Source organism: Nicotiana sylvestris, chromosome 1, assembly GCF_000393655.2.
Source record: "Nicotiana sylvestris chromosome 1, ASM39365v2, whole genome shotgun sequence".
Lineage (NCBI taxonomy): Eukaryota > Viridiplantae > Streptophyta > Magnoliopsida > Solanales > Solanaceae > Nicotiana > Nicotiana sylvestris.
In genome coordinates this window covers 8,500,066-8,528,021 of record NC_091057.1, presented here as the reverse complement: position 1 = coordinate 8,528,021, position 27,956 = coordinate 8,500,066, and the positions used below count along the sequence as shown (strand labels likewise).

General features: G+C 41.2%; 1 long non-coding RNA gene across 4 annotated transcripts; it reads right to left on the bottom strand.

Moving 5' to 3' along the window:
* Positions 1-84: 84 nt before the first annotated feature.
* Positions 85-27,614, bottom strand: LOC138878649 (uncharacterized). 4 transcript variants are annotated; one of them, XR_011402541.1, is made up of 5 exons: positions 27,433-27,614; positions 25,276-25,371; positions 1,091-1,259; positions 902-961; positions 85-250 (listed from the first exon to the last, which is right to left on the bottom strand). It is a non-coding gene; the product is annotated as an uncharacterized lncRNA (long non-coding RNA). The 4 variants fall into 4 exon arrangements; XR_011402539.1 differs by lacking the exon at positions 85-250 and having other exon boundaries at positions 760-961; XR_011402540.1 differs by lacking the exons at positions 85-250; positions 1,091-1,259 and having other exon boundaries at positions 760-961.
* Positions 27,615-27,956: the final 342 nt, after the last annotated feature.

Below are 27,956 nucleotides of genomic sequence, written 5' to 3'. Positions count from 1 at the left end.
ATGGGGGAACAACAGGTGTTGGAGGTCCTGTGTCTCTAGCTGCCTCAGGTACTAATGGAACTGGTGAGGCTGGGGGTACTACATCTCCCTGGGCTCCAACAAGTGCTGGGGAAGCTGAAACTAAGGGTACTGGAGACTTATTGTGTGCCTCTAAGGGAAATCTATCCCTCTGACCCGATGGGGAACGACTGGTACCTTCCCTCGGATCCATACCTATCTTTCGCTGTGCCATCACCTGAGCGTAAGTAGCCTGTTAAAATAAGAAACACAAAGCACGATTTAGATTTCACATGTTCTTATAACTTCGCTCTATAGCACGATCTATTAATTGAAAGAAATGTAACCATTCCTAAATGTTTCATAGCCTCCTGATTATAAGTGTGGTACATAACATACTCATAAGCAAGACTCTACTAGACACGGATTGTGGACTCCCTAGGATACGACATGCTCTAATACCAAGTTTGCCACGCCCCAAACTAGGGGAGGCACGACTGGCACTTGATACTGTATTCGATCGAGTTAGCCACTAAACATACTAGCTAACTAAACTGGGTCTCAACAGATCGGGCAGCACAACATCTGAAATACTACATCTGGAACATGAAGGTCATGACCTGAATAACAATAAGCCATATAAACAAAGGTAGACGAGCCAAAATAATAAAGTACTAGCTAGCCGACGAGGCCACGATTGGAGACATGCATGCCTACACACATATATATACATGCAGAGCATATGGGCTGAAGACTGAAAACTGCAAAAAGAAACCCAGAAAACTGTGTCCACAATAGCCTCTAAGAGTGTCATAAGCACCGTCGGGACAAGGCCCCGACTATACCCAAACTGTACAACAAAAGTAATCATCCTATGAAAGCTCCAGGAAGAGGTGGAGCTTACCAACTCACAGCTGAACCCCGAAATCCTAGCGGAGGGGTCGATCAAAGTCCCTACCCCGACCTGCACGCACAAAACAAAAATGCAGTGTCTCCAGGCAACAGGACATCAGTATGAATAAAAATGTACTGGTATGTAAGGCAGAAAGTAGAATCATACATAGCTAATGTAAAAAAAAAGTAATAGAAATACCACTTGACACTAAACTCTGATAGCCTCCATGGCCGACATCCGACCTCATAGTAATCAAATATTCACGGTATGCTCGTCTAATCGTATGCCGTGAATACATATATATTGATGCAAATGCATGACATACCCAACCAAATGCTAGCAATGACGGTCTCTCCCGGTAGCTAACCTGTATCATATTGCCAACCTGTGGTCATCTGTACAATATATATAGTTTTTTCGGGCAAATAGGCTCATTACCTCCGATTATAGCCCAAAGTTCATGCATAATATGTCATGTGTGATATGAACTTTAAATGTACATAATAGGTCATTGTGAGCACGTGATTTTTGCTTCACGGAAACTACTCCAAAAGAAATCGAAAAAGAAATAAAACAAGTTACCTTCGGGTACAATTTTGGGAATTTGTGTGACATTTTCATAATTGTCTATCCGTAAATGTTCGTCTTGCTATAGTTAAAAAATACAAAAATATATGTTGCATGCACTTAGGAATTAGTGGTGCATTTACGAATTAATTAACCATAATTTGGTTAAAAGAAAAAATATGCACGTGTATTTCTTGTCATTGTGTGATTTTATTTTTTTAATATTGTGTGTTAATTATTATAGGTGTTAAATAATATGTATGTAATTTTTATTTTTATTTTGATTTTATGACTTATTTAGGATTTTGTTTAATTTTGAAAATTAAAAGAAAGAAGGAAAATGGGTAAAAATAAGGGAAATCGGGGTTGGGCCACCCTAGATGGACCCAAATCCAGGCCCAAATCAACCCCATACCCGGTCCAATTTGGTCAAGCTCCCAGACGCCTCAAACGGCGTCGTTTTGGTTCCTTTTAATCGGAGCCGTTGGATTAAATCAATCCAACAGCCAGGATCTCACCTCCCTTACCCGTTCCTTGAACCCGACCCATTGTCTGGTTCGAACCGACCACCCTACTTAACCAAACGACATCGTATTGTTAAGCTCCCCTAATCCTGGCCATCGATCTTGATTGATCCAGCGGCCAGGATTAAACCACCCATCCCGTATATAAATCCCAATCCGTCACCCCACGCCCCAAACCAAACCCCCCCTCGCCCACTGTTCATCTTCGTCCCCAAAACCCCCTCTCAAACCCTAGCCGCCTTAGGATTCCCCCACCGTAAACCCAGCAACCACGGCTCCGATGACTACCAAAATAACACCTCTGATGCACCCAACTACCCTGAACATGAATCCATTAAACATTTACCTCAAATTACCCTGCATCTTCTCGAATCTTCAATCGAAGATTCGAGCAAAAACCAGATCTACACCCACCGACCCTAAACTCGTACCACAACACCTCCCGGCCTCCCTCACACCCTAAATGTTGTTGGTTCCGTTCAAATCTGACCAGAACTGAACGAACCCCAAATCAGACCACGAAGAACCCTAAAAAGACCAAAAGTTGAGGTCTGTCCGAATTGAAAGACGATGTGGGGTCTAATCGACCTTAGTCGAAGTGTTCTCAACTAAGAACACTCGATTAAGGTCCATTCGACCCCAAAAATGGTCGAGTCCAAGTTCAAGCCTGGTTCGATCTCCCAAGATAAGTTTCCTTGTCCCTTTTGTCAGTGTTTAAATTTCTATTTGTGTTTGTCAGCATGTCTAGCTAATTTGATGATTCTTTCTGTCATTTTCTTTCAGTTCTGTCCATCTTCAAGTAGACCTCTTATTTAGTCAATTCTTTTGTTCGTTTGTTAATCTATTGTGATGAACTGTGTGTGCAACTTGATTAAAATCATCAAATAGTCAGTTAATACTTAGGTTCCATGTTTTGCCCCAGAGATGTGAATCACTCTGTCTTGGTGTTTTAGTCTGTTTGTTGTTATCCATTGTGTGCATATAGTCAATTGAATAAGTGTCGTCAACTGAGTTCACTTGAAAAACTAGAAAATCTGAGTCTGCTCATTTCAATGTGATTACTAGCATGTTCCTCTTACCTATGGTGAGACTTGTATCAATAGGCCTGTTGCAGTAGTGCTTCGATCTTAGTTTGCATCCTCAACTGCCTATTGGATCAATTGGTTTTGAGTTGGTCAGGATTGGCTCCCAATATGACCAACTCATACCATTTGATTGGCACCCTTGTTTGATTGAGTTTGAATCATTGGCTGAACTTAGGCTGAGAGTTGGGTATAGCTGTAGAAACCTAACAGACCAACCTAAAATCAGTATTGAGTTTAAATTGATTAGTTAGTAGTCAGTGATTAGCTAAATTCAGAGGGGTTTATATATTGACTATTAAAGTTAGGGTAATACAGTAATATGCAGTTGTTAAGGGTAATTTTGGCATTTGACAGAGTTTAATCAGGGGTTGAGTTAAAAGCATGTCAAGTGGTAATTAAAATACTATTAACCTAATGACAATGGGGAACAAAACAACAAGCATGGGAATTAAGTGAGTATTATAATACACCCATGACTTTTGATTAAAACAAATAGGACAAGCATGGGGAACAATATAGTAGGGATTAAGAAAAGGCATTTAGGCATGGGGATTAAGGGGTATAGGCAGACCTAGAGGCTGTGAAGTTCTAGGCAGACCTTAGGGGGGTCCTTTTTCAGGTTATAAATAGAGTTATTTTTGACTAAGAAAGGGGTGGACGGTAAAAATTTAGAAGCTGGACAGTTAAAATTTAGAAGCTGGACAGTTAAGTTTAGAGGCTGGACGGTTTTGAGTGTTGAGAGATAAAAGAAAAAGCCAAAAACAAGGCTGGACTTTCAAACCTTGTATAAGTCAGCCTAAATTCAGAGTAATAGAGAGTTAAAAGTGTGCTGGATTTTTGAACATAACAAATCAGAGGCTATTGTTTTCTGCATCTGTTTCCTTTTCTGCTTAGCCTGTATTTGTTGGGACACTGCTGGGTTTTCAGCTCAGTTTTCCTGGTTTCTCCGCTGGTTCAACATTGTTTCAGTTGAGCGTTTTGGGTTTTCTGAGTTCACTGGGCCTCTGTTTGGTTTAAATCTGTTGTTGGTTTCTCCTAGTGGGTATTACTGGATTTTGTTTGGTTGGGTTTGCCGTTGATAACAAAAATCTGACTGCTGGGGTTGTGTTGCTGTTTTTCTGTTGCTGCTGTTGCTATGTATGCTACTGCTGCACTGACCATTCCTTTTCTTCTTTTGCTTTCCTATACCAGGTACACTACCCTGAACTACATTGATGTAAGCTCGCTGAAGTTTGAAAGGAAATGTTCGAACACATTTGTTGATCAACTAAGAACTGCCTGCATTTTAATTGGTGTTAGTTTAGATGTTTTCCTGTTATATAGATAGTAGTTATGTGTATAATCAAAACTGTTTTTTAAGGTGGGTTATCTGTTAAGCATTGTATAACATTGAAATGTTAAATTGAATCTTTGGAATGGCATGAAGTGTAGTCAGTTCAATAGGTTTGTGAAATGGGATTGTTGAATCAGTTTGGAGGAACTCGAACGTCATCAGTAATAGGCGGGTCTAGATTAAGGTCAGGTTAAAAGGGTAATGAACTTGTAATAGGATTCCAATTCATGAGCTGATTTAGTAATATTCACCGTACTCGCTAGTAAATTTATCATTGATCATGCCATTATATTAGGATGTCTTCGTTGAATAACAGTTTCTGAATTCGATCGTAAGCAAAACCTGAAATGTTGTTGGTAGATTAGTGTTGAAAACGGTTAAAAGTCAGGAAAAGAAAGATTCATTTACACTAAATCGGTTCATTAAAACCCATAGTTCATAATAGTTAACGGGCATGATAAATTGGTTTAGGAATTTTGGGAGTTCACGTCTGCTAATTAAAATAAAGGTATGTATTGTCGTTGAGGTGCGTCATCGTTAAGTTGTTGATTCGAACAACAAAAGCTGGGACATTGCATGTTTGTAATTAATTAGGTTTTTTTTCTTTAGAGGCAAAGGTAAATAGAAAATGTAGTCGCTGTAGGATCGTCCTTTTAAAACAAACGAGATGAGCCTCGCCAAATAAAACGCGCAGATTGCGGGGCCCTCACAAAAATGTATGTGTTGATTACCTAGAATTCGGGATAGGCCGTTTAGCGAACTCCACGGCCTTACCCAAAATAACAATACGTTAGTTTCTTTAGGACGCGTCTTAATTAATCTTACTTTCTTAAACTCGGGTGCACATTTATGTGATCCAAATCCAAATCTCAGCGGAGTCGAGACGTGTCTTTAATCACGGGTACATTGATTGTGACGTGGTTCGAGATGCGTGTCCATGACGTTGCAAATTCCTTTAAAAATAAGAATGAGATGAGCCTCGCCGAATAAAAAAAAATGAAAAATCGCGGGGCCCTCAGTAAATATTTGCTTTAAAATTGCTTAGACTTCGGAGGGACCGTTTTAGCAAAATTTCACGGCCCTACCCAAAGTAAAAATTACGCTAGTCGCCTTAGGCGCGCCTTTAATAATTTAATTTTCTTAAACTCGGGTGCACATTTATGTGGCCCAAATCCAAATCTCAACAGAATGGAAATGTGCCAACAACCACGGGTGCATTGATGTGACGTGGTTCGAGATGTATTTCCATGATGTTGCAATTCTTGATAAAAAATAATAATATTAATGACAAAAGCGGTTAAAAGTTAAAACTTGCATATGAGCTCATATTTGTATAAAATCAGATAAACAAGCCGAATATGACAGTTGAGCGACCGTGCTAGAATCACGGAACTCGGGATGCCTAACACCTTCTCCCAGGTTAACAGAATTCCTTATCCGAATTTCTGGTTCGCAGACTGTAATACAGAGTCATTCTTTTCCTCGATTCAGGATTAAATTGGTGACTTGGGACACCCTAAATCTCCCAAGTGGCGACTCTGAAATAAATAAACAAATCTCGTTTCGATTGTCCTTTAATTGGAAAAACTCCTTCACCTCTGCGGGGGCGGAAAAAGGAGGTGTGACAGCTCTGGCGACTCTGCTGGGGATAACACCCAGAATCTCTGGTTCAGGATTCAAGAATTCGAGCTTAGAATAATTGTTGTATTTGGCTGTATTTATTTTATGATTTTTATTATATGATTGGGCTTAAATGTGCAAAATGATGTTTTTTACCGCTTTGATATTATTTAAACTGTATATATAAACTGTGCCGAAACCTTCTCTTCTCTCTCTTGAGGAGTGCACGCTGGTCGTGACTTCTTTCTGTTAGTGTCATATCCCAAAATAGAACGAGGATTCGGATGAGTTGCAAAACCGGATGGCCTTTTGGTTACCGGTACACAGCTCTCATCCTCGGCTTGAGTTGTCCGCTCGGGTAAGCCAGGTCTAGAACAAACACCTAGGTTTTAAAACTTAGTATAACAAAGCCTCATGCCGGATCCCTAGTAGGAACGCTTATTTGCATCATGTGCATTTGACTTAGGGGACTCAACACAGGGGTTGAGTCCGTCTAGGACTAGCAACCTGAAATGAAAAGACCATCCTGCTGCATCCTGTTTGCTTTATGCACTTATTTGCTTCAGACTTGCATGCTGACCAGCTTCAAAAAATCTGGAATATTGGAAAATTGTGAAAAAAAAAAGAATGAAGTAACAGTGTAGAGAGTTAATTGCCTATTTTAGAAAAACCAATGCCTAAATACTGTCGAAGTTCTGCCGAAATTTTGGGAAAATGAAAAAAAAATGTTTATTTTTTGTATAGTTTGTTTCACTCAAAAAGCAAAAAATATGTAGAAAAGAGTTTTATTTTTGGTTTGGAAAATAGGTTGGTCATTGTTTGTTAAAAAAAAAAGGAAGAAAAAAAAAGAAGAGTCTTTGTTTTGTCTTATTTTCAAAATAGAAGAGGAAAAATAGTTTGTCGTGTCATGGAAAATGAAAAAAAATATATTGTTTCCAAAATTTGGTTTATATTCTCTGCCCGAACTACGCCAGTTTGATTCTCGCAGGGTGTGAGATACGTAGGCAACCCCCATCGGGTCCAACTTTCCTTTTTGCAAAAATAGGTAGAAATGTCAAAACCTCAATTTTTTTTCGTCAAAAAGAAGTCAGGCGACTCCATTCTTTAAAAATGGCCAAATGTCCCTAGAAAAAGGCAGGAAGGCTGTTTTTGCAAGAACGCCGCTCTTGCTCATTTTTTTTAAAGGGTTTCGTCCAGTTGGTAAAACACAGCCTTTAAATCTGTTTCGAAGTGCTGAAAGGCCGTATTTGACAAGTCCGGAGTTTTATTTAAATGTGCGTCAATTTTGGTTTATTTTTTTTCTCTTTGAGTCCCACGAGTCCTAATCACCCCAAACCAACATGCAGAATGAGCACAGGTCCAAGTTTGCCGATAACAGTTAGGAGCAAGATCCCTTTGGAGTTGCGCTTGTGGTGGGAGGATTTGGAAAAGTCAGAGCAAGACAAGATCAAACTGCATCTGGGAGGTCTAACCAGTTTGTTGAATGTCAGGCCCAGATGCGACATCATAAAGGCTTTGGTTACATTTTGGAACCCAGCCCACAATGTATTCCACTTCTCGGATTTTGAACTCACCCCAACCTTAGAAGAGGTAGCAGGCTACATGGACGTTACTGAGGGGTTAAGGCACAAATATCTGATCGCTCCGAGAACCGTAAATTCACACAAGTTTATGGATCTACTAAAGATAAGCAAGGGAGTCTCGTACTCTGAATTGGATAGGGGTTTTTCTACTCTGCAATTCACATACCAGATGTATGGGCATATAGGAGGGTTCGATGATCCGAAAAGCGGTGTTTGCAGTAGAGGGAATCGGACAAAGTGGGATGAACATAGGCGGTTCGCCTTCATGGTAGCGTTCTTAGGCATTGTGGTGTTTCCTCGGAAAGATAGAAATATTGATTTAAAGGTGGCTGGAATCGTCAAGGTCCTGATTACCAACAATAAAAGCACGTTTGCTCCTATGATAGTGTCTTTCAGGGCTCAGATTACTGGAAGGGTTTGAAGACTGGGTATCCTATCTCCGTGCCATCACCGCAGTACAAATAGATTGGACATTGGGTTGGCTTCCTGTTGAAGAAATTGTGTATATGCCCGCCACTGGTCCTTACTTCCTCTTAATGGGACTCAGAGGTATTCAACCTTATGCACCTTACCGGGTGATGAGACAATTGGGAAGATGTCCGGTGGTACACCTAGATGAAGATCTCGGTATTTATGCAGTCGAGGTTAGCAACGACGGCCAATTTCATGAAAAGACAGTTCGTTATATATGGAGCGAATGCCAGTATTTGCCGGCAAATACTCGAGTGTGCAACCTATCCAGAGGTGAAGTCTCACCTGCTTATCTCGCTTGGCATAAAAAGAAGAGCACTGCGAGAGACGAACCAGAACGGCCAACCAAAAGACCTCACCTCCAAGATTTCGTTGAGTCATCGCAAGAACAATGGGGCTGGATCGCGAAAGAAGAAAACTACAGGGCAGAAATAGGCAAGCTGAAACAACAGATTAGGGATGTAGAATTCGAAAACAATGTGCAAGTTGCTGCCGATAAAGGGGAAAAGAACAAGTTGGCCCAAGAAAATGGGGTGCTGAAGGCCCGAATCCGACAAATAAGAAAAGAGGCTGACAACCAACAGAAAAATCGGTCCAACAAGAGGTTGATAGCAGGGCTGAGGAGTCAGGTCAGCAAAAGCCGAGAGGACTTGGAGAGATCTGAAGCTTGCATAGCAAGAATGCGGGCCAGATGGGCAAAAGGTACAATGGCACGAAGAAAGCATCTGCAACAAGTCATAAGGGATTCTGAAATAAGCAAAATAAGCATCGGACTATTAAGAGAAACAAACTCCACTCTTCAGGAGCGGATCTTTAAACAAGCCCGAGATGCCCAAGCTGACAGAAGGCGCTGTTATGACATGATGGACAGAATGGAAAAACAAATGGAGAGGTTCCAAGATCGACTCGTCGATAATGCTCAAGCACTGGGACAGAAAAACTGGCGAATAGAGCAATTATTCAGGGAAAGGGACAACATCCGAGATAGGATTGACGAGATTGGGCACTACATTTACAGGAGATGCTTGGCATGTGAGCAAATGCCTCGTGATACCCTACTCGCCTCCGTCATGGGCTATGTTCACCGGATCATGAATGAGTTGAAAAGCTTACAAAGAGGTCTCACACCAAAGCCCGCGGAAAGGCCGAACGATGCCTCGCGAGCACCTAAGTTGAAATCCTTAATGTATCCCTAGTTCAAGTCTTGACTTTATGGGTCCGTTATCTTCCCATATGTTGTTTTTTGTTTCTTTTACCGAGTCAGGTTAAGAATTTTGGAATCTGTACTATTGCTGTTCTTTGTTTAAAATAAGCAAAACAAGTTTGGAGATGAATGTGAAACATGTTCTTTGTTGTACTATTGTCGGTTAAAGCAAAACATGTTAGAAATGGTTAACTGCCTAGGAGCATTGCATCCCCAATGTGCTATTACTAAATCTGTTAAACTCTAACGCTAACAAGTTTGTTGTTTTCCACAAATGCCAGACAGTTAGTTGTTAAAGCGTTCTGGCAACACATCCTTATCAAACCAGATCCAAGGGACCTGTGCCAATAATCATGACTACTTCAGAAAATAGTGCCGAGGAAGAAAGGCCAGTAAGCCAGTTGCTGAAAGAGGCAATGGAGAAGATAGAAAGAATGGGATTGGAGATGAATGCGATGCAGTTAGCCTTGGCTAAAGTACAAAAGAGCCCTGAACCACTAGGGCATGTGCCGGACTACCCTCACTCTGGCCCTTCAACAAGCCTCCCGAATCACCGTTATTATCAGGAGAGAAGCCCTTATGATTCCCAAGCTCCACCACCCCATCAACATCTCCCAACACCCAATGTTCCCACTTTTATGGGACCCACACCAGCCACACTGCAAAGATCAACTAGTGAGCCGTTGTTTCAGGCTAACGATGCGCAGTACTATCCCCCTGAACCCATATTCAATGAACCAGAACCCCATACCTATAATCCACACTTGGAAGTCCCGGCGGAGATTGAAAAACCGGTTAAGGTTCCAGAGCAGGATGAGGTAATGAGGAAGTTCAAGAGCCTGGAGCAATCCTTCAGGAGCATGCATGGATTGGGCAACCAGGTCAGCGTGGCCTACAAGGATCTATGCCCTTTTCCGGACGTCCAACTCCCGGCAGGATTCAAGATGCCTAAGTTTGACTTATATGAAGGGCACGGGGATCCTATGGCACATTTGCGGGGCTTTTGTAGCAAAATGAGAGGAGCAGGCGGCAAAGACGAGTTACTGATAGCTTATTTTGGTCAAAGCTTGAGTGGATCGGCATTGGAATGGTATACCAGGCAAGATCCCAGCAGATGGTACACTTGGGATGATCTAGCGCAGGCTTTCGCGGGTCACTTTCAATACAATCTCGAGATAGTCCCTGACCGTCTCACATTACTGAGGACCGGAAAGAAGCCTGGGGAAAGCTTTCGCGAGTTTGGTTTCCGCTGGAGAGAACAGGCAGCCAGGGTTGATCCTCCCATGAGAGAGGGAGAAATGGTGGACTACTTCCTGCAAACGCTGGATCCAACTTACTTTGGTCACCTGGTGACAACGGTTGGAAAGTCCTTCAATGAAGTAGTAAAGATAGGGGTTATGATAGAGGAGGGACTGAGGTCCGATAAAATCCTAAATTACTCAGCGCTCAAAGCAACGACCCAGGCCATTCAGAGCGGCACGGGAGGTGCGCTGGGAAGGAAGAAGAAAGAAGAAGTCGCCACAGTTGAGGTAGGCAGTTGGTCCAGGTCCAGCAAACCATACTACAACCAACCCAGACCCCACAGGCCAAATTATCCATACAGCCCGCCACAACACTACTATCCACCTCAAGAACCACACTTCTCCGTGCACCAAGCCCAAACATACACTCAGCCTCTGGTTCGCCCGCAATGGCGCGCGCTGGCTCCCCAAACACATATGCACCACCACAAAACACATACCCTCCACCACAAAACGCCTATCCTCCACCAAGATCATACAGGAACCCTCCAGGGGCGGGCTTTCGAGGAAGTCAAGCTGCTAGAAATGACAGGCTACAGAGGCATAGAGCTTTTACTAAGTTAGGAGAGACCTATACCGCCGTGTTCCACAAATTGAGGCGGCTAGGTTTGGTAAGTCCTGTCGAGCCTAGAGAGCCAAACCCCCCACCCCAAAATTTGGACCGATCGATAAGTTGCGAGTACTGCTCAGGAATGTTAGGGCATGATACCGAAAAATGTTGGAGGTTGAGGCATGCAATACAAGATCTTATTGATGCCAACAAGATCGAGGTCCAGACGCCGGATACACCCAACATCAACCAGAACCCATTGCCAGTACACCGCGAAGCTCACATGATCGAGTTGGTGTGTAAAGGAGGAGAGCCGAGGAAGCCCTCACAGACGGTGATGATGATCCAAGCCGCTCCGAAAGAAGAATCGACCGGTGGGAAACCAGGGGTACAGTTGAAGGGGGAGGATGTCAAGCCAGTGGTGATATTAGGGAAGAATCCGTCCCCCACAACAAAGAAACCAGAGCCAGCCCAATTAGTAGTATCGGGGACATCATCCACACCCGTAGTTGTGTTAAAAGGGGTCTGCAGGGAACTGGTCACCATAAAGCCGGTAGTCCAATTGCCAGTGATTGATAGCAAGGCCGTGCCTTGGAAGTATGAAAAGGCAGTGGTAATGTACAAGGGAAAGCAAGTGGAGGAGGATAGTTGTGAGGCGCAGGGACTGACTCGATCAGGACGGTGTTTTGCTCTAGTGGAGTTGAGAAGATCCAACCCAGCCGCAACAAAGAAACCCGTGTCAGAAGAAGAGGCTGAGGAATTCATGAAAAAGATGAAAGTGCAGGATTACTCCGTGGTCGAACAATTGAAGAAAACACCGGCCCAGATCTCATTGTTATCACTATTGATCCATTCGGATGAACATCGTCGGGCCCTGATGAAGATACTGAATGAAGCTCATGTGCCCAATGAAATTTCAGTAAACCACCTTGAAACGATTGCCAACAAAATTTTTGAGGTAAATAGGGTAACGTTCTCTGATGATGATCTGCCAGTGGAAGGCACAGAACATAATAAAGCTCTCTACTTGACTGTCAAATGTGGAGATTCGGCAGTTACTCGGGCGTTGGTGGATAACGGCTCAAGTGCCAATATTTGTCCGTTATCCACCCTGAACCAGTTGAAGATTGACCATGGTAGAATCCGCAAGAACAGCATTTACGTTTGAGGATTTGATGGAAGTGGAACAGACACCGTGGGGGATATTATACTCGAGTTGACCATCGGCCCGGTCCAGTTTACCATGGAGTTCCAGGTATTGGATGCCGCGGTATCTTATAACCTTTTGTTGGGACGACCGTGGATCCACGCGGCCAAAGCGGTGCCATCCACCTTGCATCAAATGGTCAAGTTCGAATGGGACAGACAAGATGTCGTGCTGCATGGAGAGGACACTGCGTGCACCATGGGAGGCGTCATTGTGCCCTTCATAGAAACCAATGATGACAAAGGTCCCTGGGTTTACCAGATTTTCGATGCAGTGTCAGCAAACAAGATTCCCGAGGGTGAAAGCATTCCACACCCCAGGGTAGCTTCCGCAATGGTCATGATGGTTTCAGAGATGCTGGGTAATGGGTTTGTGCCAGGAAAAGGCCTGGGGGCTGAGCTTCAGGGGATTGTTCAACCTGTCTCCTTGCCCAAGAATTTAGAGACCTTTGGATTGGGGTTCAAACCTACTGCGGCAGATGTAAAGCAAGCGCGGAAAATGAAGAAGAGAGTTTGGTTTCATCCCAAACCAGTTCCGCGTCTCTCCGGTTCCTTTATTAGAGAAAGTGCCAAGGGGTCACCGGTCCCGAAACTTCTCGGGCCATTAATTGGGATGGACGGGGATTTGAATCAGAGCTTCGAAAAGTTGTTCGCTGATGTCAATATGGTAGAAGTTGGAGAGGGTTCCAGCGGAGCAGACATACAGTTTGTGCCCGGGCCTGAGGCCAAAACCAACAATTGGACGGTTACTCATCTTCCTACCCGGGGGGAGTCCTGGTAGTGGGCTTTGATTTTTCTTTCTTGTTTTTCGGATTATTCCAGGGTGTAATCCAAATCCCATTTTATTTTGTAAAGTGTGAACCCTGTTATCCCGCATTTTTAATAAAATTCTCTTTTCTTGTCTCATTTTAATTTCGTTTTGTTCTTTTCTCTTTCTGAACAGTTCTCTTTGTACTGGTTCTAATGAAATGGCATGCACAACGGATCTTCGACATAGTCTAATAAATCAATCTGACTCCGACTTAATTATACAAGAGATCGGTTATGACGATGAATCTAAATATGACGAGGATGAAGCCTTCGAAGAAATAAACCGAGAACTGTGCCAATTTGAAGAGAAACACAAGCCTAATCTGAATGACACCGAGGCTGTAAATCTAGGGGATGCAGATAATGTCAAAGAAACCAAAATCAGCATCCACATTGAGCCAAACGTTAGGGAGGAATTAATCAAAACCCTCATTGAGTTCAAAGATGTTTTTGCATGGTCATATGATGATATGCCGGGATTAAGCACCGATCTAGTGTTTCATAAATTGCTTACTGACCCGGCATACCCTCCGGTCAAGCAAAAACTGAGGAAGTTTAAGACGGATATGAGTGTGAAGATCAAAGAAGAAATGACCAAGCAGCTGCAGGCAAAAGTTATTCGGGTTACTCGATATCCCGATTGGTTGGCCAATGTGGTACCAGTGCCGAAGAAGGATGGAAAAATCAGGGTATGTGTCGACTACCGCAATCTCAACAAGGCAAGTCCTAAGGATAATTTTCCATTGCCCAACATCCATATCTTGATCGATAATTGCGCTGGGCGAGAGATCGGATCCTTTGTGGACTGCTATGCAGGATATCATCAGATCTTAATGGACGAAGAAGATGCGGAAAAGACGGCTTTCATTACGCCATGGGGAACTTACTGCTACCGGGTAATGCTTTCCGTATTGAAGAATGCTGGGGCAACGTACATGCGAGCAATTACTATTGTGTTTCACGACATGATACACAAAGAAATTGAAGTGTGCGTAGATGATGTGATCATAAAGTCTTGGCGTCAGGAAGACCAGGTAGCAGACTTAAGAAAGTTCTTTCAAAGACTTCGAAAGTATGATATTAAGCTCAACCCGGCCAAATGCGCCTTCGGGGTTCCATCAGGAAAGCTATTAGGATTCATCGTCAGTCAACGGGGTATTGAGTTGGACCCGTCCAAGATCAAATCCATCCAAGATTTGCCACCGCCAAAGAACAAAACGGAGGTAATGAGTCTATTGGGAAGACTAAATTATATCAGCAGGTTCATCGCTCAACTCACGGCGACTTGTGAACCCATATTTCGGCTGCTGAAGAAAGATGCTACGGTAGACTGGACGGCGGAGTGTCAAAGGCTTTCGACCAGATCAAAGGGTATCTGTCCAATCCACCTGTGTTGGTTCCACCTGAGCCGGGGAGACCATTAATTCTTTATCTGACGGTCCTGGAGAATTCGTTTGCCTGTGTGTTGGGGCAACACGACATTACAGGAAGGAAGGAGCAGGTCATTTATTATCTTAGCAAGAAGTTTAAAGTATATGAGGTCAAGTACACTCAACTCGAGAGGACATGTTGCGCCCTAACTTGGGTGGCTCAGAAGTTGAAGCACTACTTGTCTTCGTATACTACTTATTTTATTTCCCGTTTGGATCCATTAAAGTACATTTTCCAGAAACATATGCCTACAGGGAGGTTAGCAAAATGGCAAATTTTGCTCACAGAGTTTGATATCGTCTATGTGATGAGGACGACCATGAAAGCCCAAGCGTTGGTCGACCACTTGGCTGAGAATCCCGTTGATGAAGAATACGAGCCTTTGAGGACGTATTTTCCAGACGAGGAAGTAATGCATACAGGTGAGCTGGAATTACCCGAGGAACCAAGCTGGAAGCTTTTCTTTGATGGAGCCGCAAATGCGAAGGGGGTTGGAATAGGGGCGGTACTCATTTCGAAAACAGGACGTCACTATCCTGTTACAGCTCAGCTACGTTTCTATTGTACCAACAATATGGCCGAGTATGAAGCATGCATTTTGGGTTTGCGACTAGCTGCAGACATGGATGTCCAGGACGTTTTGGTCTTGGGAGACTCGGACCTCCTGGTGCATCAGATTCAAGGTGAACGGGAAACACGGGATTTGAAACTCATACCATATCGACAATGTTTGCACGATCTGAGCAAGCGATTTCGATTAGTGGAATTCAGACACATCCCGAGAGTTCATAACGAGGTTGCCGAAGCATTGGCCACCTTAGCATCAATGTTACACCACCCCGACAAAATGTATATTGACCCCTTGCACATTCAGGTTCGTGATCAGCATGCTTATTGCAACGTGGTAGAGGAGGAAGTGGATTGCGAGCCATGGTTTTATGACATAAAGGAGTACCTTAAGATGGGGATATATCCGGAGCAGGCCACCGGAGACCAAAAAAGAGTCATCCGGCATTTGGCAAATGGTTTCTTCCTCAGTGGAGGAGTGTTGTACAGAAGAACCCCAGACTTGGGATTACTAAGATGTATAGACGCTGGTCAAGCCACGACGGTTATGGCGGAGGTGCATGCTGGAGTTTGTGGGCCACATATGAGCGGATATGTATTGGCAAAGAAGATTCTTCGAGCAGGGTACTATTGGCTCACTATAGAGCATGATTGTATCAATTTCGTGAGAAAATGCCATCAATGTCAGATACACGGAGATCTGATTCATTCTCCGCCGACAGAATTGCATACAATGTCAGCGCCATGGCCATTTGTCGCATGGGGCATGGATATCATTGGGCCTATTGAGCCGGCAGCGACCAACGGCCATAGGTTCATTCTGGTGACCATCGATTACTTCACCAAGTGGGTGGAAGCTAAAACTTTCAAGTCGGTAACCAAGAAGGCAGTGGTGGATTTTGTTCACTCCCATATCATCTGCAGATTTGGGGTCCCAAAAGTGATCATCACGGATAATGGTGCAAATCTTAACAGCAATTTGATGAGGGAGGTATGCCAACAGTTTAAGATTACACACCGCAATTCCACCCCATATCGTCCCAAGGCGAATGGAGCAGTTGAAGCAGCCAATAAGAACATCAAGAAGATACTGAGGAAGATGGTAGAAGGATCTAGACAATGGCATGAGAAATTGCCCTTTGCTTTGTTAGGTTATCGCACTACAGTCCGGACTTCCGTAGGTGCAACTCCTTATTTATTGGTATACGGAATTGAAGCAGTAATACCGGCAGAGGTCGAAATTCCGTCTCTCCGAATTGTCGCTGAAGCCGGGATTGACGACGATGAATGGGTCAAAACTCGACTGGAGCAGTTGAACTTAATAGATGAAAAAAGATTGGCAGTAGTGTGTCATGGCCAGTTGTATCAGAGGAGAATGGCAAGGGCATACAATAAGAAGGTGCGCCCTAGAAAATTTGAAGTAGGGCAACAAGTATTGAAACGGATCCTCCCACATCAGATCGAAGCAAAAGGCAAGTTCGCCCCAAATTGGCAAGGGCCTTATATTGTGACCAGAGTGTTATCCAACGGCGCTTTATGTCTAACAGATATCGAAGGAAGATGCGTCGACATGGCTATCAATTCTGATGTAGTCAAAAGATATTATGCGTAATTTCTTTGATTATGATAGTTATTGGTTCGTTTGTTTGTACTTGGTACTTATTGGTTAATGAAATGACGGAGGCAATTCTTTCTTCTATCCAAACACTTTTAACCCTCGCTTCCCCTTTTTGAGCCTTGTTTATTCTTTCATACCCCTCTTTTGGAGTCACTAATAAAAAAACATATGAAAAAAAATGAAAACAAGATAAAGGTCATAAGAAAAACAAAGGAATGTAGGAACTACGTTTGACCTGATTCTTCAAACAGGATACGTAGGCGCCTCACGGCTCGGTCATAGTGCACTGTAGTGTGCATAGTGTGCATAGCTCCACATAGTGTAAATATAAAAATCCCCAAGCAAGAAAACTGGGGCAGGAGTTATGTTTTTGAAGTTTCAAAAAAAAAGGGTTGATTCCAAGAGTTGTAGTGTTTCACCCGTCGAAGTTATTTTTGAATTTTTGATAGCCTTTCTTTAAACCCGCACAAAACCAACACCGATGTCCAAAAAGACCTCCCGATCAATATCCGAGAGGTGCCAAGTCAGGCAAATGGAAGCCGGGAATAATACACTGATCCCCAGCAAAGAAGAGGATCATAAACTGGAAATGAATTAATAGCTGAAAAGAATCTCCGGAAGAGAGAGTTTTATCGGCAGCACTCCAATCCCCCGCTGAAAAATAAAATGAGAGAGTCTTATCGGTGAAAACCTTCACGGGCACCATAAGGCGACGAAAGATGAGAGAAATAAAACGAGAGAGTCTTATCGGTGAAAACCTTCACAGGCACCATAAGGCGACGTGAACTGAGAGAAAGGAGAGAGTCTTATTAGTGAAAACCCCTCGAAGGGCACTATAAGGCGACAAGATAGATTGGCAAAAAGGATCCGCATTCGCGAAGCGGTGGGCACCTATTTATCCCCAGCAAGTGAGGCCATCAGGAAGATTGATTGATACAAATAGACTGGGTCGATTAATCCGTAATGCGCAACATGATCATTGGACCAGTCATACCGTCCAGATAAGTTTTTTCCTTTTCTTCTCCCCCAGCATTTGTTCAGAAAGATTTTTCTCGTTTTCTATCTTTTTCATTTCTTTGTCTAAAAAGACTTTTTCCAGAAATTTGTTTTGAAAAGGATTTTTCAGAGTTTACTACCAGGGGCCAAAATGGTACAAAGCAAAATGCGAATGGGACAGGTCAAAGCCAAGGCAATAAGACAAAAGGTGTTTGTTGCAAAACCAAATGACAAACTGGCCTAGAAAGTTAAGGGGGATATGAAGAAAAGCGGAAAACGACGGTTGAGGGACTTATGGACCAAGTTTCAAGAAGATCCCCAGCAGAACTTCGATAGATCAAGGACCAAGGTCCGAGGTGGTCAGACACCACAGAAAGGGGGAAGGAGGAAGAGAGAATTAATCCGCAGCAAGATAACCTCAACAGTCCTGTCCTCAATAACGTTATCCCCAGGTGATAACATTTTATGCCCTGCAGTGCTGGGAGAAATTAAACTTTTAAGGAAGTAGTTTTGGAGTTGAAAAGGACTCCCACAGCATGTTTTGAAACAAAAGAGCGGGGAAGGGATAAATGGAAAACCATCCCCAGCAGAAATACCATCCTCAGCAGACATATCATCCCCAGCAAGCAACTTTATCCCCAACCAGTTTTGGAAGCACAGAGCAAGGGAAGGGAAAGGAAAAATCATCCCCCAGCAGGAGTGACACGGCCACTCACCATGTTAAAACTAACAAAATTTTCTTTGATTGCTACAGGAAAATAAAGGTTGATGATGGCAGAAAAACACGCCACAAGGAAGGTCACCAAAACCGGGGCAGAAAATTTTCTGTCGTTGTCAAAAAAAATTCTCAGAGGAACGAGGAAATAAATTCAAATAGTTTTATGTCTTAGTTAAATAGGCGCCCACCTGTATAATGAGAGGAATATTTTTATGTCTTAGTTAAATAGGCACTCACCTGTATAATGAGAGGAATATTTTCATGTCTTAGTTAAATAGGCGCCCACCTGTATAATGAGAGGAATATTTGCATGTCTTAGTTAAATAGGCGCTCACCTGTATAATGAGAGGAATATTTTCATGTCTTAGTTAAATAGGCGCCCACCTGTATAATGAGAGGAATATTTTCATGTCTTAGTTAAATAGGCGCCCACCCGTATAATGAGAGGAATATTTTTATGTCTTAGTTAAATAGGCGTCCACCGGTATAATGAAGGGATATTTTCATGTCTTAGTTAAATAAGCGCTCACCTGTATAATGAGAGGAATACTTTTATGTCTTAGATAAATAGGTGCCCACCTGTATAATGAGAGGAATATTTTCATGTCTTAGTTAAATAGGCACCCACCTGTATAATGAGAGGAATATTTTTATGTCTTAGTTAAATAGGCGTCCACCTGTATAATGAGAGGAATATTTTTATGCTTTAGATAAATAGGCGCACACTTGTATAATGAGAGGAATATTTTCATGTTTTAGATAGATAGGCGCTCACCTGTATAACAAGAAGAATATTTTCATGTTTTAGATAGATAGGAGCCCACCTGTATAACAAGAGGAATATTTTTCAATCTTTGCATTTTCAGGTCTTGAAACCAGCAACTCACCAGAAAACAGAAGGTTGCAACAAGAGATCCCAGTGCAAATTCAAGCGCATGAGCCGAAAGGAAGATAAGACAAATCTCGAGAGGAGCGGCTTTTGAACATCAAATTATTCCCAGCATAGCAAAAAAGCTTAATAAAGGAAGCCATATCCCCAGCGGACAGAGCCAGACAGTGAGAATTGGCATTCAGAGAAGCAAAAGGCCAGTATCATCCCCATCAGTTCTCGAAAGAAAAGAAGCACTGGAATAGACGCAAGCCGACAAGGAAGCAAGGCGTCAAGAAACAAATGGAGGATAGATGGGATCTTGTAATCCGTTATCTAGCCTAGCTTCTTGATTTTCCTTTTAAAGCACGATGTAATAAGGAGATCGGTAAGCAGTAGTAACAGCGTGCAGCAGCAGTAACAGCAAATCGCAGTCCCATGGTAGTCCCAGCTACCAACACTTCCTGAACTACATTAACATGATTCCCCTTTAGCTAGGGATATATAGGAAACCTTTGAAGCAAAGTTTCGGTTAAATCTTCTTCTCAAAAAAATGCTTCACACGGAGTGCTCCAACATGGCAAAAATCGCTCGTATCCGCTCACTTCATCTTTGCACGAAAGCTCTTTGCGTTTTCGGTCAAAGAGGGCAGCTGTGAGCACGTGATTTTTGCTTCACGGAAACTACTCCAAAAGAAATCGAAAAAGAAATAAAACAAGTTACCTTCGGGTACAATTTTGGGAATTTGTGTGACATTTTCATAATTGTCTATCCGTAAATGCTCGTCTTGCTATAGTTAAAAAATACAAAAATACATGTTGCATGCATTTACGAATTAGTGGTGCATTTACGAATTAATTAACCATAATTTAGTTAAAAGAAAAAATATGCACATGTATTTCTTGTCATTGTGTGATTTTATTTTTTTAATATTGTGTGTTAATTATTATAGGTGTTAAATAATATGTATGTAATTTTATTTTATTTTGATTTTATGACTTATTTAGGATTTTGTTTAATTTTGATAATTAAAAGAAAGAAGGAAAATGGGTAAAAATAAGAGAAATCGAGGTTGGGCCACCCTTGATGGACCCAAATCCAGGCCCAAATCAACCCCATACCCGGTCCAATTTGGTCAAGCTCCCAGACGCCTCAAACGGCGTCGTTTTGGTTCCTTTTAATCGGAGCCGTTGGATTAAATCAATCCAACGGCCAGGATCTCACCTCCCTTACCCGTTCCCTGAACCTGACCCGTTGCCTGGTTCGAACCGACCCCCCTACTTAACCAAACGACATCGTATTGTTAAGCTCCCTTAATCTTGGCCATCGATCTTGATTGATTTAGCGGCCAGGATTAAACCACCCATCCCGTATATAAATCCCAATCCGTCACCCCACGCCCCAAACCAAACCCCCCCTCCCTCGCCCAATGTTCATCTTCGTCCCCAAAACCCCCTCTCAAACCCTAGCCGCCTTAGGATTCCCCCACCGTAAACCCAGCAACCACGGCTCCGATGACTACCAAAATAACACCCCTGATGCACCCAACCACCCTGAACATGAATCCATTAACCATTTACCTCGAATCACCCTGCAGTTTCTCGAATCTTCAATCGAAGATTCGAGCAAAAACCAGATCTACACCCACCGACCCCAAACTCGTACCACAACACCTCCTGGCCTCCCTCACACCCTAAACGCTGTTGGTTCCGTTCAAATCTGACCAGAACTGAACGAACCCCAAATCAGACCACGAAGAACCCTAAAAAGACCAAAAGTTGAGGTCTGTCAGAATTGAAAGACGATGTAGGGTCTAATGGACCTTAGTCGAAGTGTTCTCAGTTGAGAACACTCGATTAAGGTCCATTCAACCCCAAAAATGGTCGAGTCCGAGTTCAAGCCTGGTTCGAGCTCCCAAGATATGTTTCCTTGTCCCTTTTGTCAGTGTTTGAATTTCTATTTGTGTTTGTCAGCATGTCTAGCTAATTTGATGATTCTTTTTGTCATTTTCTTTCAGTTCTGTCCATCTTCAAGTAGACCTCTTATTTAGTCAATTCTTTTGCTCGTTTGTTAATCTATTGTGATGAACTGTGTGTGCAACTTGATTAAAATCATCAAATAGTCAGTTAATACTTAGGTTCCCTGTTTTTCCCCAGAGATGCGAATCACTCTGTCTTGGTGTTTTAGTCTGTTTGTTGTTATCCATTGTGTGCATATAGTCGATTGAATAAGTGTCGTCAACTGAGTTCACTTGAAAAACTAGAAAATCTGAGTCTGCTCATTTCAATGTGATTACTAGCCTGTTCCTCTTACCTATGGTGAGACTTGTATCAATAGGCCTGTTGCAGTAGTGCTTCGATCTTAGTTTGCATCCTCAACTGCCTATTGGATCAATTGGTTTTGAGTTGGTCAGGATTGGCTCTCAATATGACCAACTCATACCATTTGATTGGCACCCTTGTTTGATTGAGTTTGAATCATTGGCTGAACTTAGGCTGATAGTTGGGTATAGCTGTAGAAACCTAATAGACCAACCTAAAATCAGTATTGAGTTTAAGTTGATTAGTTAGTAGTCAGTGATTAGCTAAATTCAGAGGGGTTTATATATTGACTATTAAAGTTAGGGTAATACAGTAATATGCAGTTGTTAAGGGTAATTTTGGCATTTGACAGAGTGTAATCAGGGGTTGAGTTAAAAGCATGTCAAGTGGTAATTAAATACTATTAACCTAATGACAATGGGGAACAAAACAACAAGCATGAGAATTAAGTGAGTATTATAATACACTCATGACTCTTGATTAAAACAAATAGGACAAGCATGGGGAACAATATAGTAGGGATTAAGAAAAGGCATTTAGGCATGGGGGATTAAGGGGTATGGGCAGACCTAGAGGCTGTAAAGTTCTAGGCAGACCTTAGGGGGTCCTTTTTCAGGTTATAAATAGAGTTATTCTTGGCTAAGAAAGGGGTGGACAATAAAAATTTAGAAGCTGGACAGTTAAAATTTAGAAGCTGGACAGTTAAGTTTAGAGGCTGGACAGTTTTGAGTGTTGAGAGATAAAAGAAAAAGCCAAAAACAAGGCTGGACTTTCAAACCTTGAATAGGTCAGTCTAAATTCAGAGTAATAGAGAGTTAAGAGTGTGCTGGATTTTTGAACATAACAAATTAGAGGCTATTGTTTTCTGCATCTGTTTCCTTCTCTGCTTAGCCTGTATTTGTTGGGACACTGCTGGGTTTTCAGCTCAGTTTTCCTGGTTTCTCCGCTGGTTCAACACTGTTTCAATTGAGTGTTTTGGGTTTTCTGAGTTCACTGGGCCTCTGTTTGGTTTAAATCTGTTGTTGGTTTCTCCTACTAGGTATTACTGGATTTTGGTTGGTTGGGTTTGCCGTTGATAACAAAAATCTGACTGTTGGGGTTGTGTTGCTGTTTTTCTGTTGCTGCTGTTGCTGTGTATGCTACTGCTGCACTGACCATTCCTCTTCTTTTTTTGCTTTCCTATACCAGGTACACTACCCTGAACCACATTGATGTAAGCTCGCTAAAGTTTGAAAGGAAATGTTCGAACACATTTGTTGATCAACTAAGAACTGCCTACATTTTAATTGGTGTTAGTTTTGATGTTTTCCTGTTATATAGATAGTAGTTATGTGTATAATCAAAACTGTTTTTTAAGGTGGGTTATCTGTTAAGCATTGTATAATATTGAAATGTTAAATTGAATCTTTGGAATGGCATGAAGTGTAGTCAGTTCAACAGGTTTGTGAAATGGGATTGTTGAATCAGTTTGGAGGAACTCGAATGTCATCAGTAATAGGCGAGTCTAGATTAAGGTCAGGTTAAAAGGGTAATGAACTTGTAATAGGATTCCAATTCATGAGCTGATTTAGTAATATTCACTGTACTCGCTAGTAATTTTATCATTGATCATGCCATTATATTAGGATGTCTTCGTTGAATAACAGTTTCTGAATTCGATAGTAAGCAAAACCTGAAATGTTGTTGGTAGATTAGTGTTGAAAACGGTTAAAAGTCAGGAAAGGAAAGGTTCATTTACACTAAATCGGTTCATTAAAACCCATAGTTCGTAATAGTTAACGGGCATGATAAATTGATTTAGGAATTTTGGGAGTTCACGTCTGTCAATTAAAATAAAGGTATGTATTGTCATTGAGGTGCGTCATTGTTAAGTTGTCGATTCGAACAACAAAAGTTGGGACATTGCATGTTTGTAATTAATTAGGTTTTTTTTTTCTTTAGAGACAAAGGTAAATAGAAAATGTAGTCGCTTTAGGATCGTCCTTTTAAAATAAACGAGATGAGCCTCGCCAAATAAAACGCGCAGATTGCGGGGCCCTCACAAAAATGTATGTGTTGATTACCTAGAATTCGGGATAGGCCGTTTAGCGAACTCCACGGCCTTACCCAAAATAACAATACGTTAGTTTCTTTAGGACGCGTCTTAATTAATCTTACTTTCTTAAACTCGGGTGCACATTTATGTGATCCAAATCCAAATCTCAGCGGAGTCGAGACGTGTCTTTAATCACGGGTACATTGATTGTGACGTAGTTCGAGATGCGTGTCCATGACGTTGCAAATTCCTTTAAAAAATAAGAATGAGATGATCCTCGCCGAATTAAAAAAAATAAAAAATCGCGGGGCCCTCAGTAAATATTTTCTTTAAAATTGCTTAGACTTCAGAGGGACCGTTTTAGCAAAATTTCACGGCCCTACCCAAAGTAAAAATTACGCGAGTCGTCTTAGGCGCGCCTTTAATAATTTAATTTTCTTAAACTCGGGTGCACATTTATGTGGCCCAAATCCAAATCTCAACAGAATGAAAATGTGCCAACAACCACGGGTGCATTGATGTGACGTGGTTCGAGATGTATTTCCATGATGTTGCAATTCTTGATAAAAAATAATAATATTAATGACAAAAGCGGTTAAAAGTTAAAACTTGCATATGAGCTCATATTTGTATAAAATCAGATAAACAAGCCGAATATGACAGTTGAGCGACCGTGCTAGAATCACGGAACTCGGGAATGCCTAACACCTTTTTCCGGGTTAACAGAATTCCTTATCCGGATTTCTGGTTCGCAGACTGTAATACAGAGTCATTCTTTTCCTCGATTCAGGATTAAATTGGTGACTTGGGACACCCTAAATCTCCCAAGTGGCGACTCTGAAATAAATAAACAAATCCCGTTTCGATTGTCCTTTAATTGGAAAAACTTTTTCACCTCTGCGGGGGCAGAAAAAGGAGGTATGACAGTCATAACAAGAACTTAGCCAATCTTGGCTCATTGATACTCTTATTCTCATAATCTTATAATCACCTTCGTATCTCATACAATTGTCTCGTGGAACATTATATGTTTTTTGCTTTTTTTTAATAAGCTTGACTTTTAGAAAGATAACTTAACTCTAAAGATGTCCATAAAAAGCTTAAGGTGCTTCACTTAGTTCTTATACCTGATTTCTTGATATTTAGTAAAAGAAAGCATTTCAAAAATCAAGTGTTTTAGTAGTTTAAACACAAAAATTATATTTGAGATTTTTGGAAATCGACGTGTCACTTTAGAGATTTTAAAATACACTTTAACAAGGAAGAAGGACTGATCGCAAATACTAAATGCCTTCATTTTTTTAGTCACACAACCCAAAGACGAATAAGAATTCATATATAGAGACATATAGTTAAGAAAGACGACAAAATGACACATATAGATGTCGAATACCTTATTTAACTAAATGAGTAGAATATTAATCTAATAGCATCATCAAAATACTTCAGCTACGATCCCAATGCCTTTCACAGAAGGTCTTTCTAGCAATAGAATAGTAAAATATTACATTTGACGTCTTAGAAATTTCCAAGAATTCGTGCTAAAAGGAAGGACGGAGCTTAGGCTTAACATACCTTTCCAACGAACGTCTGAATGCCTGTAGTTCCTTCTTGAAAGTTGTTCCTTACGTCCTAAGCTTCGCAAACACTATATATATAGCTTATACGCACCTATAAATAGTTCATAATTGAGTTTAAATCGACAGATTTTCCATATGACCCTAACTTGACAAAACGTCCGTAGAACTTTATAACAACGATCATAAAAGAGTCCCAAGATGATTACCTTGGCAAATCAAGTATAAAGCCTGAAGAACCAGAGAGAACAACAAATTCCTATCTTCCAAGAATAGCTCCAAACACAGCTAATAGAAAGGGGAAACGATTGCAAAGCGTAGAGATTGTGTTTCTAGGCATGGGGGCAAACTTTAACGATAGAAATCGTTAAAAACACACTTTAATCACTCAAGAACACCATAGAACCTTCTCTTCAACTTGCTCACTGTTTTGGGACTAAAATGAAATGTTTTGAGGTCTTAAAAGTCAAATTTGCCGACTTATACCACTTGTTTTACCCGACCCGGTTCGCGATCCGATTTCAGCCCGGACAGTCTGTGGTAAAACAATCATAACTTTTTACTCTGATGTTGGTTTGATGTGAGGTTTTTTGGTTGCGAACTAGACTCGTAGAATTTCGATTGGGAAGGTTGTGGGTCCCATAACTCTCTATATATTGGGATAAATTGTCTTATACATTTGACCCAAAGTTTAGAAAATTTATTAGAGAAATTTACAATAATTTTTGCCGACCTTTATTTCGCAACTTGCTTGACTCCAAAACTTAACATGTGACCAGTATGATATTATAATACCTCATAACACATTATTCTTAACATATTAGACACTCTTAGTCTTATCCCACAGGTGCAAATTAACTTAAACCTTTCGAACGCGCGGGGTGCTACCCGAGCCATTTCTTTAACCACGAACATTTGTTTAAGGAATTCCTTTGACCTAAAGCGTTAGTTTAATTCCTTAATATTACCACACATTTTTCAGTCTTATTCTCCCAATGTGTTATACCCAATTATATATACCTAATATAACCACGCCATATTACGTATATTACGTAAGAGAAGAAAGAAAAAAAACACATGGGGTCTCACAGATACCATAAATTTCAAATATAATCAAATTTCCAAAAACTCTTATATTTTCAGTGAAATAATTTCTTTTAAAAATTTATTTCTCGAGCTTGGGACTTCGGAATTCGATTCCGTGCATACGCCTTAGTCTCATATTTTCCTACGGACCCTCCGGGACCATCAAATCACAGGTCCGGAACCGTTTACCCAAAATGTTGACCGAAGTCAACTTAAATTTAATTTTAAAGGCCAAATTAACATTTTCATCACATTTCCACATAAAAACGTTCCGGATATGTGCCCGGATCGCGCACGCAAATCGAGATGAAGAAAAAAGGAGGCTTCTAAGGCCTCGGAACACATCATTTACTCGTAAATCAAGTGATGACCTTTTGGTTCATCACACCCACACCAATTAATAAGTAAAAAGTGTAATGTGATCAATAATTAGAACAAACAAAGTACTATAGGCATGTCTTGAACTATGCAACTCTGGCCGAGTACAACTACTAGCAAAAATACATCGAGTAACAAAGAATCAGTTCCCATATATGACTATGCAAAGACTCTCAACCCACATCTCGTATAAGGAATAGTAGTTACTAATATTAATTAGGTAGTTGCTTTACAAAATAAAATAATTTTAGTTGTTACATACAAAAAAACAAACGATACTATCTATTAAAAGGTTCAGACAGAAATTTAATTACACAAAACTACTTTTATTAGCTTAATGTTAACTTATTAATAATATTCAAAATTCAATGATAAGAAAAAATAAACAATCTACACAACCTAGCAGTAGCAAAAACAGAGAATGAAATAAAGAAAAAAGGAAAATAAGGTAAACATAGAAGTGAGAGAAGCAATATAAGCTTTTGCCTCATCGCTTCAGCCGTAGAAGCTTTTGTCACCGGAAAGTCGAAACATTCAACTTTGAACACAACCAAACTGGGTAAAATAGGACTTAAATACCCAAGATTAATCATTCATATATGTAGAGATAGATCAAAAAATAAACAGAGAAAAAAAATCAATAAACCCACAAAATATCACAAAATTTTAGGAAATAGAAAGAGAAACTAACCCAATTTGGTGAGCAAGTAGAATGAGAAACAGGCCTAGGACATGGGTTCTTCGACGAAAATGAAAATCATGGAAGAAATCGTTGTTAACTTCTTGAATTTTGGGTATACTTAGGGTTACTTTTGAGGGAAAATGAGTTAAAGAGTGAAAGGGAGGACTTTTGAGTCTCTGACCAAAAACGTAGGGAAGATGTGCTTTTTTGTTCATTTTACTTTTTGTCCTTTTTTGGAATCTTTTCCTTTTTTTAATAAAATAAATGTATTAGTGGCGACTAAGTTGCCACAATAGACCTTTTAGAGGCGACAAAATATAAATCGCCACAAAAACTTTTGGAGCCAAATTTTTCTTGAGCGGGAAATTTTTTTTAGCCTTTTTGTGGCACATATTTGTTGCAACCTAGGTAAAGTCGCTACTAAAAACGTATATTTTGTAGTGACAAATAAGTCGCCACAAAATCTATATATTTTATGTGGCGACTTTGGAGAGTCGCCTCCAAATCTCTTATTTGTGGCAACAAATTTAGTC